At 45.6% G+C, this 21,457-nt stretch overlaps 1 protein-coding gene across 5 annotated transcripts in view; it reads right to left on the bottom strand.

Annotated features, from left to right (window-relative positions):
* PRKCE (protein kinase C epsilon) overlaps window positions 1-21,457 on the bottom strand; it is a 498,956-nt gene that overhangs the window by 286,381 nt on the left and 191,118 nt on the right. The gene's annotated exons all lie outside the window — the stretch shown is intronic.

The raw sequence follows: 21,457 nt of genomic DNA, 5'->3' as shown, positions 1-21,457 counted from the left end.
AGCATTTTTTTTTTAAGTTTATTTATTTTGAGAGAGAGAGACAGACAGACAGACAGTAGGGAAGGGGCAGAGAGAGGAGAGAGGGAGAATCCCAAGCAGGCTCTGCACTGTCAGAGCAGAGCCCGATGTGGGGCTCAAACTCAAGAACCTTGAGATCATGACCTGAGCCAAAATCGAGTCTGACCCTTAACTGACTGAGCCACCCAGGCACCCCAAGAAGCGTGAACTTATCTCACACTCCCCAGACAGAGGAACCAAAATCAGGGAAGCAGAAATGGATTTTCAAGCACCCATAGATTATTCCCACCATGGTTACCAAACTCCAGAAAGTGGCTTCATTTTGAAATTATAAAATCTACCCACTGTACTATTAATTAGCAAACATTTTTTTTTAGCATTTTCTGAAGACTAGGTATCTGCTAACATGGTGGGAAATACAAAAGACCTAGCACTTTTAACTAGGAAGAGATATTATGTCATTCACTTTCCAAAATGTCTTTTTGAGGAGTTTGACAACTCATTAAGTTCAACCTCCCAGGCATCGCCCGAACCCCCTGTAGGCGGAAGGTTAGCTGACATCTATACGAACATGTGGAGGGATGGGAGCTCACCATCTCCACAAAGCAGCCTGGTTAACCGTGGGGAAATCTTTACCTTGAGCTTGCATTTTACCCCACTGCTATTTTCCCTGATCTGTGCAGAACAAAATGAATCCCTCATCTATAGAACCACACTTCTCTGGGAGGTGACTGCCTTGAGGCCTTGATCCATGCCAGGTGTCTCTTCCCTCAAGTGACCCCTCTCCTGGTTCCCTCCAGAGTGGGCTGGGGTGTGCCAACATCCTCCTTAGCAGGCACCCCCTGAACCGGTCCCCAACGTGAAGTGTTCAATATGGTCGTGAACACTGAATTAGCAAGCTTTAAATCATAGCGAATTTAAGGCTATAGATGAAAATGCTTAACCAAGACCAAGGTCAGACATACTGTGGGATTTTCACCACAAATACTGCCGGCTGCACCTTGAGCTCAAATGTATGGCTTTCTCTATTAATGGACTAGAAAATCTGCATGTGGTTGTTCTTTCCTCTCAGACTGCTGTCCCACTGCTGCCCTGGGCCTACCTGGAGAAGCCGCCCTCACATCCACACCATCCAAATGCTCAATCTTGCAGCTTCTCAGGGGGCCCATGGAGATCAGGTGCACTTGTTGGGGGTTTTCTATATTTGTAGGCATACACACATAGGCATACATGTATTTCATAACTAATTCATATATCTATATCTATCTATATATGGATATAGATATTTCTTCCTACCAAAATAATACAGGATACACTCACCTGCTTGAAACAAGCTTATAGACATAAGCTTTACCCCCAAATTAAAATAAGAAACAGACCAACAGAATGAGGCATTTAATTCCCCAATATTCCCAGTTGCCATCTGTTCGGTGGCATATTCTGAAATCTGTGAGATCCAGGGCCAGCAGTGAGCAGAAAGCAGGAATCCTCTCTCTCTGTAAACTGTGGAATGCAGTTTGTTGGAACAAGCCACCAGCCACATTTCATCACCAGGAATGTAGACCCCAACAGCAAGGGTTACTCACGTGACACTTTAATGAAATAAGCAGACACCTTAGCTAGGTATTTGACACATCTCATGGCCATGCTCTGCCCAATGTGACTCTTCCAACAACCCTTATCAGACAGTAAGAAGGAAGAAGAGGGGGCCCCGAAAGAGTGGCAATTGGCAACTGGCTCAGAGGCAAGTGACACATTGGAAAAAGAGCTCCGCGTGGCTCAGTCCAACTGTGGGGAGGACGTGGTTGAGAGCTGGCAGCCGTCTGTAGGCTGAGAAGCCTCCTCCCTCACTCAGTCGTGAAGATGGCAGGTGGGAGGACAGGTACCAGTTCAGGGCAAAGCAATCACAGAAGCCACCCCTCCCCCACCCCAGCTGGAATGGAGCCCCCTGTCATTCCATGAAAGCCCCACAAGGCGGCCCATCCAGCCACTTGGAATCCAGCAGGCTCACCACATAATCCTATGAGCAGACAAGGCAGGGAAGGGAGAGACCTCAAGAGAAGGAATCACCCTGAAGGTCCCACCCAGAAGGAAGAGCTTGAAAGACAGAAGGTGGGGCAAGGCTGGAGTCCTAAGTAGGAAGCTCCCTACATGGTGTGATTTGACAGAACTTTGGTTGACAGATTTTTGACAGAACTAGGGAGAGTGCCAGCTCCTCTCCCTAGGTACCCCACACCACTATTTCACATAACACTCCCAACAAGCTATGACGAGGAGATGGTCACCCCGTTTTATACAGGGGGAGGGTTAAGACTCAAAGACTTACAATGTGGGGGGTCTTAGTAGACCCGGATTCTAGTCCAGATTTTCCAACTAACTCCAGGTATAACCCTGGGTAGAACCTTTTACACGCCTGTGTCACTGAGTTTCCCTTCAGAAGATGACAAGTTTGGGGGCACCTGGGTGGCTCAGTCAGTTGAGCGTCCAACTTTGGATCAGGTCATGATCTCGTGGTTCTGGAGTTCAAGCCCTGCATCAGGCTCGCTACTGTCAGTGTAGAGCCCGCTTCGGATAATCTGTCCTCCCCACTCTCTGCCCCTCCCCTGCTGTACTCTCCCAAAAATAAATAAATATTTAAAAAAAAAAAAATGACAAGTTTGAACCAGGCAGCCACCAAGGACCCTTCCAGCTCCCAGGTGTCATGCTCTCCAGACTTACAGCTCCATAGACTGCCTACCTGCTCATGACTCCTCAGTTCCCATCTCCAGCCTGGACCTCTCCCCTGAACACCAGAGCCATACATCCTGCGGCCTACTTGATGCCTACCCTCAAGATCTTCTGGACAGCTCGAACTAAACATGACTGAGGCGGAGCTCCAAAATCCCCCCCACCCCTGTTGGTCTCTCCCGTATCAGTTAATGGCCAACTCCATCCACGCAATTGCTCAGACCAAAAATCTTGGAATCATCCTTGATTTCTCCTTTTATCTTGCAACTTCCAACATACAAAAAAAATTTCCAACTTACATGCTCACATGTATCCCAAATGCAACTCCTTATCATCCCCACCACCCTGATCCAGGCCACACCATTCTACTGCTGGCCTGACTCATGGCAGTGGCTCCTAATAGGCCTCTGGTTCTGCCTTTGCTCCTCTGCTGTCCACTTGTGCACAGTAGTCAAAAGGATCCTGTTAAAACCCAGGTCACCTCTCCTCTGCTCAGAACCTTCCAGGCTCCCCCCGCCCCCTTCCTTCAGAGCAAAGCCCTGCGTAAGCTGGCTCCCTGCTGCCCTCTGACCTTGCTTTTTACCCTTTGCCTCTTTATTCTCTCTGCTCCAGTCACACAGGCTCCCCTACATGCAAAGTCTTTCACTTGCCGTTCTCTCTGCCCAGAATGTTCTTCCATTTCTGCAGAGTGCGTCCCCTGATTTCCTTCAGGAATGTACCTGAAGGTCTCCCTGGTGCCCTAACATCTCAGGGTCTGCCACCCGCTACAATTCATATCCCCCTTTCTTAACGTTTTCTCCTTAGCAGTTACACTTAGGTAACAATACTTCATCTTGTTTGTGGTCTGTCTCCCCCACCAGAATGTAAGTGCCCCGAGAGCAACGATTTTTGTTTTGTCCCCAGTCCAGCCCCAGGATCCACTACAGTGCCTGGCACAAGGTAGGTGCTCAACACATCTGTGGAACAAGGGAAGAAGCTCCATGGGTCACTGGTCAAGCCGGTCCAAGGTCCTCTGGTCGCTCCGTCTCCACTTGGTCACCAGATCCAGACAGTGAACATCTCAGGCCTAAGGAGACAATTCCAGCAAGGGGTGATAAAGGCCCGTCCCCATCACTGGGGCACTGTCTTGAGAGGGGACTGCACAGACATCTGCTCCTCACAAATGCCCCAGCTTCCAAAGCCGCTGCTGTGCACCATCATCTCTGCAAAGGAAAATACCCCCTAGGATGGCTCTAAAAACCTAATCCCATGTAAACCCTTCAGCTGTTTACCTGAATTCCATTTAATCTCCTATAGAGATGCCTCTAAATCACCTGCTCTCAAGGACTGGGGGGGGAGGGGGGGGGACCACCAACTACTCCCCAGAAAATGTTTTTATCACCCTGCTGCTGAGAAAATAGGCTTTAATTTCCATCAAGAGAAGTACAAAGCAATAGAGCAATTATTTATATTTTTTCCTCAGTGCTGGATTATCTAACCACGGGTCTCACAGCGTTTAATCTCCAACAGGTAAAGGGCTTTACCAATGCAAATGCACCTTCAGACAACGATCTCGGTCCCCAGCTACAGGCTTATGTGTGAACCTGCTGGACCTTCCATTTGACCTCATCAGGGAGGTCATGAAATACTCTCAAAGCCAGAACCATTACAATGAGATCTTCCTCTTTAGGGGCAGGAGGTGGGGCAGAGAGGGTCTCTTCCATATCTGTGGTTAACGAGATGTCTGCTGTCTCATTCCACATCCAATGGCATTCCCTCTGAGAGGAGCAGGACACCCCAGAGGATCTCAAGACAAGAAGTACCCGGAAGCCCTTGGGGCACTCTACTCTCTGAGAAGTCCCTTCCACAATGCCCCAGACAACCAGGCCCACTGTTTGCCCAGATGCTACTGGGGACAGGGCATTCCCTCTCCATCTTCTGGGAAGCCTGTTCTTCCTAAGTGTCATTGGTCCCCTGGGTTTACTCTTTCAAAGATCCTGGGCCTTTGTAATCACTGAGTGCTCACACTGTGCCCAGCACTTGACATAATTTACCTCACTTAGTCTGAGGAGAGAGTTACCATCCCCATTTTCAGATGGGGAAATGGAGGCTTCCTCCTTCCACCCCTTCCTAGCCACTCTCCTGTGACATGGGTCCTAATGCAGCATTTTATCTTATGAATGCTGTAACCATGACTGGAATCTCTTTCTCTCTTATTCTAGAAACACAAGCTAGCACTTGTAAATCCACTAAAGTCTTCAAAGACAGGGAGAAAAAAAAACAACACAGCATGCTTAGCCTAAACCCCAAGAAAGAAACTGAAGAAACTCAGGTTCATCACACATTCAAATAATGAGGCAGGTCAGCCTCTCAGCTGAGATTAGACCCCAATTTAGATGCCGACTCTGTGAATCTTCATTTCACCAAGGCCCTCTATCATTTTTGAAATAGCTTTTAGAGTAGTTTTAGTTTTATGGGAAAATTAAACAGGAAGTACAAAGTTCCAAAATACCCCCTGCCCCCAGAAACACAGTTTCCTCTCTTATTTACATCTTGTCTTACTGTGGTAAATTTGTTAGAACGGATGAACCGATGTATCCACAGCTTCCTTTAGGGGCCACTCTGTATTATGTTCTACGGGTTTGGACAAATATATAATGACGCATATCCATCATTACTGTATACAAAATAGTACACCGCCCCAAAAATCCCCTGTGCTCTACATGCTCATTCCTCCCTCCTATCCCCAACTCCACCCTCTGGGAACGGCTGATCTCAAATAATTGACAAGAAACCCCAGAACTAATTAGCAATTAGAGCAAGGTTGCCTAATACAAGCAATTGCTTTCCTATATCCTAGCCATGAACGATTGGAATTTGAAATTAAAAACACATTAGCAACAAACAAAAACCAAAAACCCTCAGGTATAAACCGATATGAAGCTAACAAAATACGTACGTGATCTATAGGAGGAAAACTATAAACCTCTGGTGAAAGAAATCAAAGAAGATCGAAATAAATGGCCATCCCTTCGTTGAACTTTAAAATCAAACCCTCCAACTCCCTCTGTTACCCTGATCTCAAATTGTGGTGGTAGTTAACAGACAAAACCCCCAAGAAGAGGTAACCCCACGGATGTGCAGCTACAAACCCAAAGTTCAGGCCCTCCGCCCACTGTGGCAGGGAAAGAGGTGCCCAACGGGGTGGCGAAGTGAAATACAAACAATTGCTTCCTAGTATGTATATATCTCAAACTTTGCATGGAACATATTTACGCTAAACAATTAGAAAGTTACTTGTACTTTAGCTACATTTGAAATTTACCTGGGGCTCCTCTTGCGGTATCTGGTGACCCTACTCCAAGGCCTCACTGTGGCCACACAGGGAACAAGGAAAAGTAACAAACCTCTTAGGTGTATTCAGGGCTTGACATTTTTCAAAGCCTTTTCAGTTTTCTTTCTCCGGATTTGCTACCCGTCTGAGAGGAAAACAGGACAACTATCTCCACCCTCATTAACCAGAGGAGGGGGAAAGGCAGGCGCCAAGCAATGGAGCCGAGGCCATGAGGGTCAGGAACACAGCTGGCTCTCATTATGCCTAAGCCCACCTGTTCAATTAGTCCGGTGGCTGAACCTTGGGATCACCTGGCGAGCTGCCAAAAGCCCCTGAGGATTGGGCCCCCCTCCCAATGTCCGGGCATCTTTTAAAAACACTTCATGATAGAAAATATTAAAGATGTATAAAAGTAAACAAGAAATAATGAACCTCCAAGTACCCAATCACTCAGCCTCAACAATGATCAGCTCATGGCCAATCACATTTCACATACCAGTGCTGCCCAAGTATTTTCTGTCGTGATGGAAATGTTCCGTATCTATGCTGCCCAACATGGTAGCTGCTAGCCACATGTGACTAATGAGTGCTTGAAATGTGGCTGGTGTCATGGAGGAACCACTTTTTCAGTTTTTAAAAATGTTTAGTTGGTTTCAATTCAAAAAGTCACAGGTGGCTGGTGGCTACATATTGGATAGCCCAGATCAATACCCTCACCCATTTCTCCCCACCACCATGTTATTTTTTTAAGTTTTTATTGAAATTCCAGTTAACATACTACCATGTTGTTTTAAAGCAAATCCCAAACATATTATTTCACCCATGTATCAATAGCTTTTAAAGCTTTCCAGATGATTCAACTGTGAAACCACGGTTGGAGACCAATCACTAGTCCATCAAATACTCAAAACTGTAACACTCCATTTAATTTGAGGACTTTCAGCAACTTCACAATCTTGACAACCAGATTCTAGCCTTGAGTGCTTATCCAATCGCCTGGGGAGCCCAGACTCCACTCCCAGAGATCTGGGTTTGGGGAGATAACTTTATCTTTCCCTCCTCCTCTTGCTCCGTCCCCATTTTTCCACAAGCTCCTCATGTGATTCTAATGTGCAGTCTGAATTCAGAAGCACTGCTTAAAAGTCTTTCTATATAAAGCATCTTCCACAGACCAGCCTCACCTGGAAGCTGGTTAAAAACAGCAGAATCTCGGACCCACCCCAGACCTTCTGAATCAGAATTTACATTTTAACAAGCTTCCCCAGGTGACTGACATGTACACTGAAGTTTAAGGAGTACTACTCCAAAGCATTGGTTCTCAGAGTGTGGTCCCCTGACCAGGACCCTTGGGCTCCAAGCTTGTTAACAGTATAAGTTCTGGAGCCTCATCCCAAGCCTACAGAATCAGAAACGCTGGGGGTCAGGCAGAGCGATCTGTATTTGTACTTTCACCAGCCCTCCTGGTGATGCTGATGCACGTTCTAGTTCAAGACCCACTGCTCTGGAGTCTAGAACGTGACTGTATTGCCCAAGCAGCAAGTACTGATTATAAAAACAACACTTTGCTTCAAAAGAGAAGCTGAAGCCATCCTTGGGCTCCTATGCAAACAATTATACATAAATTAAGATATCTCTTTTTAACTCATGACATAGGAAAACAAGGAGTAGAACTAAAAACAAAGCAACCTGGGATCCTTAGGAAAGCACAGGCCAATAACTGATGTTCATAAAAGCATCCAAGATATTAAACATGTCGGTTATGTTCCATACATTCTCCTCGAGAAGGCACCCAAGTTTACATTTTAGAAATAGTTCTATTATGTTTTACATTTCTTTCAAGCAGAAAAAGAATTGCTTAGGACAGTGTATTGTGTCACATAGTTCATTCCTAAAATGGGGAGGCGGGAGAGGGAAACAAGAAGAAAAGTTCCTCCGGGGTGGCATGGGAGGACCCAGCACCATTCTCTGGAGCGGTTACTGTTAAGCTTTTTGAGGTCTTGAATTCTTCTGAGAACTGGAGCAAAGACCTGCCCTTAAAACACGTATCCAGAATGTACAGAAAATTTTGCACACAGTGTCAGAGGAGTCAAGGCCCCTAGGCCAGTGGGTCTGATGCTGAGGACGCCCATTCTGGTACAGAAACCAGGCAGAGAGAAGAGAATGCAGCTCTCTCCGGGGGAGAACCATTCAGTCCCCTGCCAAATCCTAGCTTATTCTCTCACCAGCTAAACAATCAGAGATTCATATTCTACTGAAAAAGTGGGTGCAGGAAGGCCAGTTTTACTGCTGCCGTCTACATACGAGTAAGGAAACGGAAATCCGGAACAGTGAGGCACTAGTCTAGGTGGGCCAGTGACAGAGTCAATCTCAGCCTTTCCACTGGCCCATCTCCTACATACCAGGATGCAAGAACCCTGCCTTCCTCACAGCCCCAGGACGGCCAGGCACACCAGTCTCAGCTTTACCGCCCACCCTTTAGGGCCCATCTCCCACACAGCCACAGCCTGCCATCTGTGACCATTTGTACCCTCCTGACCAGGAAAAGCCCATCTCTGCCTCCAAGCCTCTATTCCAAGCCGGGTAGGGTTGGCCAGCCCGTCCTTGAAGCCTCAATGAATCCTGAACAGGAAGAAGTCTTAAATCAATGACACTATGGCACTGACTGTTGTAATGCCTATTCCCACAACTAAAAGCATGAGCTCCTTGCCAGTAGAGTCGTGTGACTCACCTCTGCATCCCCAGAGTTGGCCAGTGAGCACTCAACAGATGAGGAAGGGAGGCCAGAAACCACTCCAGCCTGTGAAGATTCATAATGGAGAAGCCTTCAGGCCTTTGCAAGTGTTAGTTTCCCTGGGATTGTGTTTGCAGACCAGGCTATCTCCAGGACTAAACTTTAAGCCCCTGAGGACGCAGGTGAGTTTTCCTATCTTTATGTGGGAAGTACCAAGGGCCATGTTGTATAGGTGTTATATATACAGTGGGTGGCCTTAAGACCCTCCATTTTCCTGAAGAGTCAAGTTCTTCCCAACAAAGTAGCCATAGGGTCTAGGCTGAATGCTAACGAGATGTCAGGAAATGGGGAGCCTAATTCTACACACCCACCTTTCAAGAACCCCAAACACACATTAACGGGACAAACTGCAGGTCCGGCTGCCCTCTCCCACAACCTCACAGCTCCTCAAACCACACATACTGCCCCCAACTTCTGCCTTCTCCTCCAGCAGAGCCCCAGCAGGTTGCAGGAGGGGGCAGTGGTGCCTCCAGGCACCAGGGAGTGGAACAGAGAACAGGAAGGCTGCTCTTTGCAAAACTGTTCTCAGCCATCACGCTCTGACCTGGGGCGGGGTGGGAGGGTACCTGCGTTTCCAGCATGAATGTCGCTTCTGTGGAGCTTGCGGAGAACACAGCATCGGCAGAGCTTAGAGCCCAGGGGCACACCACACAGGTGATTGTGAATGCACGTGTGTGCGTGTACGTGCACGAGCACGCACAAGCACAAGCCTTGGGGGTTGGAACAGAGCTGACTTTAGTAATTGGCTGCCTGCCCTGAGTCCTAGCAGCAAGCAAAGCCCTGGGTATTGAGCACTTATTCCTATCACCTGTAGGGAAACAAGGCAATATACGTTTCCCAGCCCAGCAGCCCTTGGGAATGGGTCGCAGAGGCTATGACTCAAGTCCAGCTCCAGGAGCACAGACAGCCCAAAGGGCCAGGCAAGAGATCTTTGCCCTTCAGGCTGCACCTTGAGGCCTTCTCGTACAGCGTCGTCTTCTCTCCGGACAGTCTGGTTGAAGAGCAGTGATAACCGTGAAACAAGGCAGAGAACAACCTAAGAGAGGCCTAACGGATTGCTAAGCTGTGCAATCAGAGAGTTCTGTGGGGCTTCAGAAACGAGGCCAATGAGCTCAATGTCAATGAGCTAAAATGACATGGGGGCAGGCAAAAGTCCTTTGCTCTGATTCCAACTCTGCAGAGGTAAAATTCTGTGTGTGTACACAGGTCTAGTGTGCATATGCGTGTGCGTTTCTTTTTGCACGAATGGGATCATACCATATCTACTGTTTCAACTTACTTTACTCAACCATTTGTTTTGAACATCTCTCCCCGTTAATATATAAAAATCAGCGTAAAAACTTGTAATGGTTGCTTATTCCATTATAGGGAGGTACGAAATGCCCCTCAGCTGTAGGATTTTTCTTGTTTCCAGTATTTTGCTATTTAAAATCCTGCGATTTGTCTTTGCCAGTGGGATAATCCTGCAGCAGAATTTCTGGGTCAGGGGTAACTCCAGGTACATTCCTACCACCAGCTCAAATGGCACTTACTGAGCACTTACCATGTTTTACGAAAGAGGTCAAATAAAACAGCTTTTATTTTAATGACACTGAAAGTAAACTGATCCTGAGCTCCTGACCTCAACGAGGAGGAGGCCCTTTATTGAGGGATGAGTTAAGCGCATTTCTATTCTTTCTATATTTTTTTCTATTGTATGCACATATATATTTTATGATAAATATTAAATGTGCATTCTAACACGTGAGTTATAAAAACATCACTGCAGAACAGGTAATTACATGGCATATTTACCCCAATCTAGTACACATCATAAATTCTTTTCACTGTCTTCAGCACAACCCAGTGTGTGATTAAATTATGTGCATAAAAAAAATCACCCTGCGCTTTTTTAGAATTCTCTCCCAGGGGTTGCAAGGATTGCCTGTAGGGAAGAACCAAATTAGTCTCTAGCCTCAAACCCACCCCCACCCCTCATACCAGCCCCAGCACGAAGGAACATTAACATCAGGCAATAGCTCAGCTTGCTGATTTCCCAGCCGGAAAACCAGGGAGTAGGAAGCAGTGCTTCCCACTTGGGTTCTGATTTCCTGAAAAGCCAAATTCTCACTGCTTTCCCCACCCAGACCCTTTCTCTGCCCCCACCCTTTGATCAAAAGTGAAAGTCACTGCCACAGCACACAAGCCTTGGCTTCAAAGATTCGTGTTACTCACTGGTTCCCAGAAAAGCACTTGTCTGGGACACGGGTTAAGGAGCAGCCAAGAAGAGGTCATTGATCTCCGTCTCCAGGGCTCAGCGGCTTTGGCACCAGGAGGGGCCAAAGCTTTCCAGATGTTCCACGGAATGGCTGGAACAGCGCCAGGAGAGCCCTGCAGACCTACAAAGGGATGCCTGTCCCCCAAGCGTGCACCATTCGAAATCACAAGCTCTCCGAGGAGAGCGCCCTCCAAAGCGGGCAGGGCCTTCATAGAGAGGTCTGCGGTGTCCTCACCCCGTGTCCTGGGCCACCACCCAGCTCTGGAGCTCTGCCACTTCCACGACACCCCTCCCCCAGCATTCACATGCACACACATTTCCCCCAAACTACCAGCTCTGGTTTCTATAGCAACAAAGCAAAAGCCAACAGGGTTTGAAAAAGCGGCGAACTTGACGGCAACCATGCAGAAGGGCAGAGAAAAAAGCCTGGGAAACTCTGGTCTCACCCTAGCAATCTGCCCTCAGAGGAGTGCCAGCCCACCAGGGGCCGGAGCTACAAATCTAAAAACTGAGCTCTCGGCTCCCAAGGGTGCAATTCCCTTCCTTTGGCTCCACCTACCCTCCCTGGAAAGAAGAAGGCTGGAGAATACACTGAACAATGCCCTACACAAGTTGGAAAATTATCTGAACAGGGAGCAACGATCGCGCCACTATGATACCCTGACTGCTACAAATACCACTGGCTCAAACTCACTGCACAAACATTTTTGAGTACCTACTCTGTGCCAGGCACCAATCCAGATTGCCAGGAATGCAATGACAACCCAGCAAGATAATACTTGCCCTCTGCAGCTTATACGCTAGAAAAGCAAATAGATAATAAGTGAACAAAATGTCAATAATAATTTCAAAAGGCACCCACTGCAATTTAAAAAAAAGCAACTCAACAACAAAAAAGATTTCCAGAGATGTTATGATATAGAAATGAAGGCAGTATGATATATGTGTATGGTGCTTTACTTTCAAAGTGGGTTTTCATGCATAAAAACTCCTCCCGCCATCACTCTCTGTTAGTGAGTAGGGTGGGAATCCGTCAGTATGCTCACTTGATTGAGCAGAAACAGAAGCCCAACCGTGTGAAATGACGTGTTCAAGATCCACACGTTTCACGCCTGGGATCTCTATTTACCAGATGACCACGGAGAGAATGTAAATATCAGCCTCGTATAAACATTAGAGGAAGATATTTGCGACAAATATAACTGCCTCTGAAGCTATAAGACCTAGAAAAAAGCTATGTAAAATGAACAGCTATCTTTCATGAGTGATCAAAAACCTGTAGATACATGAAAAGATTCTCAATGTCACTAGTAGTCAGAGAAATACAAATTAAAACTCCAATGATGCATTACCCACCGTACTAGCAGAAATGTAAAAGTCTGATAATACCAACTATGAAGCTATAAAGTGATTGGAAATTGCAAACATGTCTGGTGGCAGCAGCAACGGGCATGATACTTTGGAAAACAATTTATCATTACCTAGTGAAGTTGAACATACACAAAAATATTGAGCCATCATTTCCACACCTAAATAACTTAAAGAAGTTATAGAAGCCAGTCTGCCCCAGAACACAGTATTATCCCTGATAGCAAAAACTTTAAAACAACCCGGCTATCCTGAATAGGTCAGATAAATGAACTTTAATATATTACTATAATAGAATAAAAATGAATGAACTACAGCCACCCACATCAATATGGATGAATTTCAAAAGCATAACAGTGCATGAACCACAAAAGAATTTATATAGGATGATACCACTTAAAGAAACCTTAAAAAGTAGGTAAAAACAGGGGCACCTGGGTAGCTCAGTCAGTTGAGTGTCCAGCTTCAGCTGGGGTCATGATCTCATGGCTCATGAGTTTGAGCCCCATGTCAGGCTCTGTGCTGATAGCTCAGAACCTGGAGCCTGCTTCAGATTCTGTGTCTCCCTCTCTCTCTACCCCTCCCCTGCTCATGCTCTGTCTCTCTGTCTCAAAAATAAATAAAAGTTAAAAAAACTTTTTTTTTAAGTTGGTAAAAACAAAACAATGTATTATTTAAGAAAACACACGTAAGAAACAACACACAATTCAGGACAATAGTTACCTTTGGGGATAAAGGGTGAAGACAAGATCAGCAAAGGGCCACAGAGGGCTACAAAGGCACCAGAAATGTTCTTTTTCTCTATCTGGATCGTAGGTACGTATGACCCATGATATACAATATGATATAATTTCCGAATAAAAATAGTGGGAAGAGAGTAAGGGAGACAGAGAGTAAGGCTAATTTAAATTTAAATCTGTCTCAAAGGACAGATTGATTCAAGGGAAACAGATCACAAGAGGGTAATTTTGCCTCCAGTCAAACCAAGAAATTATCATTTTTCATTTTCTAAGGCAAGAAAGCCTGGTGAGGGCCTCAGGCAGCATGGAAGGAAATGCTCAGTCGAAAGTACCCTGGTTTGATATATGTTTTAAAAAATTAAAAATAAAAACAAAATAGGTCCTTCTGTAGTCCAAGCTAGGTGTTTCTAGCGGGCCTGGCAGTATAGTGGCTACAAAGGCCATAATTACAGCCAGGGAGAGGTCCAGTGGCTAGACGGACATCTGTAATTAGGCAGGTGAAGTCTGCCTTACAGACTCCAGCTGCTTGGCCGACAACCCTGCTGACCCCAAACCCACCTATGACAGGCAGTTCTCGGCTTCCATACATCTCGCGTCCCGACAACACACATGGACGCTGGCCATCAGCCGGCAATCGCGTTCCACAGTGGTGTCCTCTGTCTGCCAAGCCACTGTGCCACCTTCACGCCTTCGCCGTATTTACCTGGACAGCAGCCACTCATTAATTCACGCAACAAACATTTCCTAAGTATGCCCAGACCCTGGCGCTGTATGAGGCCGTGAAGGTAGAGCAGAGACCAAAACAGACATGGTCTCTGCCTCCATAGAACTTAAGAGTCTAATGAAAGTGATTTTGCAATGATTTTAATATTTTATTGCTTCCTGCCTTCTTTGGTTAAGTAAAAATAATAGTAAGAAAAAAATGAGAATATTGGCCTTTGTGATAAGATACATCTTTTCTACTTCGGAGAATAGATTCTAATACAGCAAATCAGCAAAGTGTCCTCAGGGAGCTGCAAAGGCCCCTGGTTAGCCTCAGCTGGACCCTCCCTGCCTGTAAACAGGTCGGCAGGCTGCCCAAATGACCAAGTGGGGAAGGATGCTGGAAATAGGACCAAAGATGGTTATCTAAACACCGAGACACAATGAGAGCATTTTATAACATATGTTTGTTCTCTGACATATCTAGAAAAATGCTGCTACAGCCCATGTCAAAAAAAATTACTGCCTACGCGTTTTTCTAAGAGTTTTATGGCTTTAGGTCTCAACATTTAGGCCTGTAATCCATTTGGAGTTTATTTTTGTGGATGTTATGTGTAAGAAAGTGGTCGAGTTTCTTCTGCATGTAGCTGTCCGGTTTTCCCAATATCATTTATTGAAAAGACTCTTTTCCCCGCTACCTTTGTCATAGATTGGTTGGCCATAAAAATGTGAGTTTATGTAAGGGCTCTCTATTCTGTTCCATCGATTTACGTGTCTGTTTTTGTGCCAGTACCATATTGTTTTGATTACTACAGCTTTGTAGTATATCTTGAAATCTGGGATTGTGATACCTCCAGCTTTGTTGTTCTTTCTCTAGATTGCTTTGGCTACTCAGGGTCTGCTGTGGTTTCATACAAATTTTAGGATTATTTGTTCTGGTTCTGTGAAAAATGCTGTTGGTATCTGATAGAGATTGCGCTTAACCTGCAGATTACTTTGGGTAGTGTGGACATTTTTTTTTTAATGTTTTTTTTATTTTTGAGAGAAAGAGAGAGACAGAGACAAATCAGGGCGGGGCAGAGAGGGAGGGATACAGAGAATCTGAAGCAGGCTCCAGGTTCTGAGCTGTCAGCACAGAGCCCGACACAGGGCTCGAACTCATGAACCTCAAGATCATGATCTGAGTGGAAGTCAGACTCTCAACCAACTGAGCCACCCAGGTGCCCCGGTAGTGTGGACATTTTAACCATATTAATTCTTCCAATCCATGAGCATGGAATATCTTTCCGTTTGTTTGTGTTGTGTTCAATTTCTCTCATCAGTGTTTACAGTGTTCAGAGTACAGAGCTTTCATTTCCTTGGTTAAGTTTATTCCTAGGTATTTTATTCTTTTTGGTGCAACAGTAAATATTTTAGCTCTCTGGAATGTAATCTCCCATTACAACATTAACTCAGTTATTCAAACTTTCACTCTTTTGACCTTCAGACACCTTCTTAGAAGTGTGTACAAATTTAGGGACCTACCTACAAACCTAACTGTTGGTCCTCTGAGCATGAGGAAATTCAAGAAATGCTTAGGATTTCATCTTTCTGTAAGGATTGGTCTTTCTTTTCTTTTCTTTTCTTTTCTTTTCTTTCTCTCTTTCTTTCTTTCTTTCTTTCTTTCTTTCTTTCTCTCTTTCTTTTTAAATAAAAGAAGAGTTAGATATTCAATGAGCATCATGAGCTTAAACCAGCAAACACATGAAAGTTCTGGAGGTAAAATTTCAAGCATTTAACAAAATGTAGGTCACCATGAAGGGGAGATGGGCCAACCTGCCTTCCTGGTGCCCCACCTCATATGGGCAATAAATTCTTAATTGTAATCTTTATGCCAATACATCACCCATAGTGAGAAGCTATCTATTCAAAATCAAACCATTTCTCAGGGCAAGAAGCTGAGTAAAGTCTTCTCAAAGGAACTTCCATTCTTCCTACTTCTATAGCTCCTAGGCTTCTTAAGTCTGAGGAGAAGCTCCTTACCCCCAGCACACATGAACTGATGCTGCTTCCCCTACATCAGGGGCCTTGGTTGCCATCCTTCTCTCCCCTGGGTGATCTCTTCACAGATGCACACCAATGGACCACTCTTTCGGTGATCTCTGTGTGCATACCCGCAAGAACGAGAACTAAGGAGCGAATACTGGTGTTACAAGAGATTTTTCCATTTACAAAAAGTATTCACAACAGGGGTGGACACAGTTCGGGGTCCGTTCAAATAGAGATCTTCCCTAGTTCTCTGGAAACAAGATCCACATTGTAACATTTCCATTTTTGCCTAAATTTTCAAGAAATATAACTATTCTGTAAATAGATGCTGAAACCCAACTTATTCCGTGTCCCCATTATCCCATACTCTCTTGTTCTCTCCGTTTTTACAATGAGGACCTTGGATTTTTTTTTTAAATAAAATAAAGTTGCCCTATGATTCTCCATTTGTATATACTTAAGGAAATTATGTTACAAATATTCAGATCTCACAAAAGACCATTAGGAGATTGATTTTTCTATAATATTTTAAAATGCTCATTCAGTCTCTGAATACCTCCAGCGACGGAGAGCTCCCTGCTTACTAGTCAAATGTGTTTAAATGCTGGAGAGCTCTGTCTACTAGAGGCATTTTCTATACACTAAACCAAGCTTAAAGCTGCCTCCCTGTACCCCTACCCCTCTGGTCCTAGAACTGCCCCTAAGGGTCATGAGATAAACTCTCCCTCTTTACTTAGCCACCTTTTAAGTTCCTCAGACTCCCACCATGTCTCACCCATTGCTAAGGACCCTGTGCTTTGGCCAGGGATAACTGAGTCTGACTTCCCGGTGGTAAGTAGGGATAAGCAGAGTAAGCAGGTAAAGAGGGATTATGAAACCTTCTCATGGAGCCACACCTGTATTCAGAAAATCTCCGATCTGACGTTCTGGAATCCTGAACATTCACTGAATCACAGCGTCTTAATGCTGTCGATGCAATCCAGTCAAGGCCTGGAAACACTCAATGATTTGTTCACCTTTAACTGGCTGGTTAGTAGCAGGTCCAGGAACCGAATCCAAGCTTCTGATGTCAGTAAAGGGGTTACTCCTATTGCCACTTCACCATAAACTGCTTAAATGCTTAATGCTGAAATTCACTGTAACTAATCAGGGGGCCTTGTGCCCAGCACTAGCCAGGCCCGGCAATAATCAAGGCTCCCATGGACTGAGTCAATGTCTCTATGGTATCCCGTACCACCCTGGGTTTGGGTGGTCTGGTTCCTGGCTGGATGGAGAGGCCCCAAGTACAGAGATGGCCCTTGCTTCCCATCTAGCTTTGTATAGTCCTAACGGTAGGACGGTCTGCGTTGCCATATTGTGAGGCCACCCAGGAGCCTCATGGGTGCTGGGCCAGCTCTTAGCTCTGGGCTCCTTTTACAGAAACCTCAGATGTCCTCAGATGGCTTGTGGCTTACTGGGGTGGGAGGGCACAACCAGGACTCTTGTTATAGATACAATATAAATATATGAGTACACGGTTGTACAGAAAGACACCGAGGAGTGTGGGAGCAAATACAGTGTTGTGAACCAGCAGGTGGGGGTGGGTGGGCTGATGTGGGAAGGCCTCTGGCAGGAGGCAAACTTGAAATCAAATTTTGAGAGAATGGAGAAGTAGCTGAATAAACAGGGAGGGGACAGGGTATTACAATTGGGGACATGGTGTGTGTGGAGGCTCTGAGGAGGCCTCAGAGAGCCCCTAATAAGTGCAAGGTACAGCAAGCTTAAACACGCAGGCCCTCGCTCACCCATGAAGTCCCCAGCGACTATACACTGGAATATGAAATAACCGGCTATCCAAAGCAGAGTCAGTCCAAACACTTGTTTATCTCAATAGTTTCCTTTTAAAGTGGCACTTTCTCCTGTTATTTCATTTAGCCACGCATTCATTTATTCAACAAATAAAAATTATGCCCCTCCTGTGTACCCAACATCTCATCCAGAACTCCCTCTGTGTTTCCGCATCCATCAAAGGAAGGTGCAACCTGCCTACCTCATCAGAGGAACACATAAAGGTAAGTTCTACCAAGGGCCCTGGGTAAGCTGTTTTCATCAAAGCCCCAGAAACCGGGAGAAAATTAGCACAGTGGGATCACATTCAAGCACCACTCAATACTTGCAGGTATTTATAGAAAACCAAACACAAAAACAAAACTCCAATATCCTGACTGCTTTTTGTTTTCCTCGTGCTCCTCGCTGAAGAACACCAACGCCCTCCACTCTGACCTTCTGCAGACAACTAAAGCCGGGCCTGGAAAGCCAAGGCCGGGGAATTGCTCACCTTCCCTAAGAATATCGAGTGCCTTCTCAGCCCCTTTCCCAGAAGAAAGGAGAAGAGGGATGGAAAAGGATTGAAAGGTATTGACTTTGAGACAGGATGTAGATTTCCCTCTCAATTTCCAGTGAAATAGAAACTGATGCCTTCTCAGCATGCTGCAAGGACACCGTCAAAGCTCTAGTAGTGTCCTGCTTCTCAGTGTTGTCCTGAGGATCCCCAGCACCTTCATCACCCTGGGGTGGGGGTGGGAGGCTGCTGAGAAATGCAGCATCTCAGACCCCGCCCGAGGCCCACTGAGTCAGGATCTGCATTTCCTCAGGATCCCAGGTGATTCACACTCTTCAACTTTTTATTTTTTTATTTTTTTATTTTTTTTAACATTTATTTATTTTTGCGACAGAGACAGAGCATGAACAGGGGAGGGTCAGAGAAAGAGGGAGACACAGAATCTGAAACAGGCTCCAGGCTCTGAGCTATCAGCACAGAGCCCGACGCGGGGCTCGAACCCACGGACCGTGAGATCATGACCTGAGCCGAAGTCGGACGCTTAACCGACTGAGCCACCCAGGCGCCCCACTCTTCAACTTTTTAAGCCTAATTCTTCTCATATGTAAAATAGGATCAAAGTTACCTGACAGACCCCTGGAGGCTTCAATAAAATGATTTCTATATGGAGATTTGGCCTAAAATTTTGTACCCACCACTTGCCCCCTTTCAGGTGCCTGGCTGTGTGTAAATTCTTGGTTTTGATTCAAACCACGGAGGGAGAAGGTGCCCTTAGTCCCCATCACCCTGCACGTATGGAGGAGGCCCCTGAGGCCTAAAGAGAGCCTGTGACTTCTGGATGACAAGCCCTAGCCTGGGGGCACCTGGAGGGCAGGGCCTGGTCTTTCTCGCCTTTGATTCTCCAGCTCTCAGCATGGCACACAGCCCACAACAGGTTCTCAGATGATGTTTGTTCAGTCAATTGGTAAAGCCAGTAATTAACTAAATGTGCGGCAGGAACTACAATGCAGATGTCTAAGGAATCCTGGTCCCAATAACACCCAGACATGCCTTGAAGGGAATTTAACTTCCCCTGACAACTCCAGGAGAATTCACACCTGGCAAACTGTAGCGGTCACGGGTTCCTGTTGGAGAGAACATCTCTGTTTGAAATAAACATGACCATTATTTTCAATGTCAGGAAACAGGCAAACTTGAGGGTCTGGAGAGGGGGAGTAACTCACCCACTGGCAGCCAGCTGGCCCTTCCTGGCTGGACAGGAGGTACCCCAGCTGGTGAAGCCACTTGGTCTGTGGACATGACCAAGCTTGGGACCAGTACCAGCTGCCACTAAATGCTGGAGAGTGCTGTTTGGTGCTAGAGAAGATGCCACCACGAGATTGTGCATCCAGGGGGGCGGGCCTTTCAGCAGCCTCAGGGCTAAGCACCCAGAGGCAAGGTGCTCCGTGGAGTGAACGTCTGCCCACATCATTAGCTCATCACCCACTCTGGCCCACCTGCTTTTCCACACTGGGGCACTTGGTCCTCGGTGACAGGCACAGTCTGGGGGATCCCTACATATCCTACATTTCAGCACATCCCATTACAAATCAGAGGTGTCTGTGGAGAAATGCAGAGCATTAAGAAGGGCATTATCCTTAGAGTCTCTGGATATGATGGGTCATTCCTCTCTGCAGGGTCTTCTGGAACTTGTCATAGCCTCTGGCCATGGACAAGTTGCTATGTCTCTGTATATGGTAATGGTTGTATTTCCATCTATTTTTTTTTAAGCTTCTAAGTGATTGTTTTAAAAGCTAATACACATACATGGGAAAGAAAAACAAGATTACAGGTATTGACAGGAAAGTTTCCCTCTTTCTAAATTTACCCTTTCCCCTGCCCAGAGGCAGCTGTCGTTCCCAGTGTGTTAGGTATCCTTGCAGAGACAGCCTACACACACACACAAGCATAGCCACTAAAGTATAAGGCCCATGAGGCTTTGTATTGTTTATAGGGTTCACTTCTGGGCCCCTAGCACTGACAAGTGTAACTGGTACAGTTGCCCAATAGCTATAAGTTGAATGAATGAATGTATAAATCAGATATATTCCTGCAAAGTTCAAATTTAGGTAGATCAAAGTCTTTGTCCACCTTTCTTTTACCTTCTGATTGGACAGTGGCTCTGTTTCTTCAACCAAGGAAAACTTGCCTTTTGGGTTTGCCATGAAGAGCTGATGGGAGGCTATGGACCTGTAACCTTGTTTTTCTTTCCCATGTATGTGTGTTAGCTTTTAAAACAATCACTTAGAAGCTTCAAAAGAAAATAGATGGAAATACAACCATTGCCATATACAGAGACATAGCAACTTGTCCATGGCCAGAGGCTACAACAAGTTCCATCACTGACTAACTGCCTCCTCCAGGGTGAGCCCTCAAGTTGAAAGGAGTCTCTTCGGTGGTCCCACAGCATGCTGTTCTGCCAGCCGCTACACAATAGCTAAAACATGTCTATCGCCTGCCTCCTTCTGCAGGAGTATAGATACCTGAGAGCAGGGGCCAAGTTCATTAGCTCTACTCCCAGAGCCTACCATATCTTAAGTAAACAAATACATGATGTTTCCAATCAGTGACGGAAACTAAGGATGAAGGGGAGACAGAAGAGGTGATTCAGAGACATTCATTCTCATCTACGTGTGTGTGGACAAATGCACAGACTTCCCAGTCACCCCAGCTCACACCAGCTAAGGTCTGTAAAGAGGAGGAAGATAAAAGCCCCTGTGTTAGCAACTTGAAAAAGATGGTGAAGCACTTGATTGTGAAAATGTGAATGTTTCAACAAAGCTAGGTAATAAGGAAAATCAATAAAACTGTCAGCACTGGCCAATTTCAACTGGATAGAAGAATAAAGTAGTTGATCCTGAAAGACAGCTCTCTAAATTAGGTTAGATGAATGGAAATACTCTCTTGTTTTAAGCCAAATCATGAGGACATAAACAACAGTCAATGATTAAATTATAGGCCGCTTTGACCCAGTGTGAACTAAGCTGCAAACATGAATTTCCCAAAACAATCTTCTTTATAAGACACAGAAATGATGCATAGCAAGACAACAGAGACAGAATTAGAGGCCATGCCAGGAAACACGGGGCTCACTTCTTGACTAAAGATCTATTATAAATCCGCCCTTTCTAGAAGCTGCTTTCTTCAACATAAC

Source organism: Panthera leo, chromosome A3, assembly GCF_018350215.1.
Source record: "Panthera leo isolate Ple1 chromosome A3, P.leo_Ple1_pat1.1, whole genome shotgun sequence".
Taxonomy (NCBI): domain Eukaryota; kingdom Metazoa; phylum Chordata; class Mammalia; order Carnivora; family Felidae; genus Panthera; species Panthera leo.
This window is presented reverse-complemented; position numbering and strand designations above follow the sequence as displayed.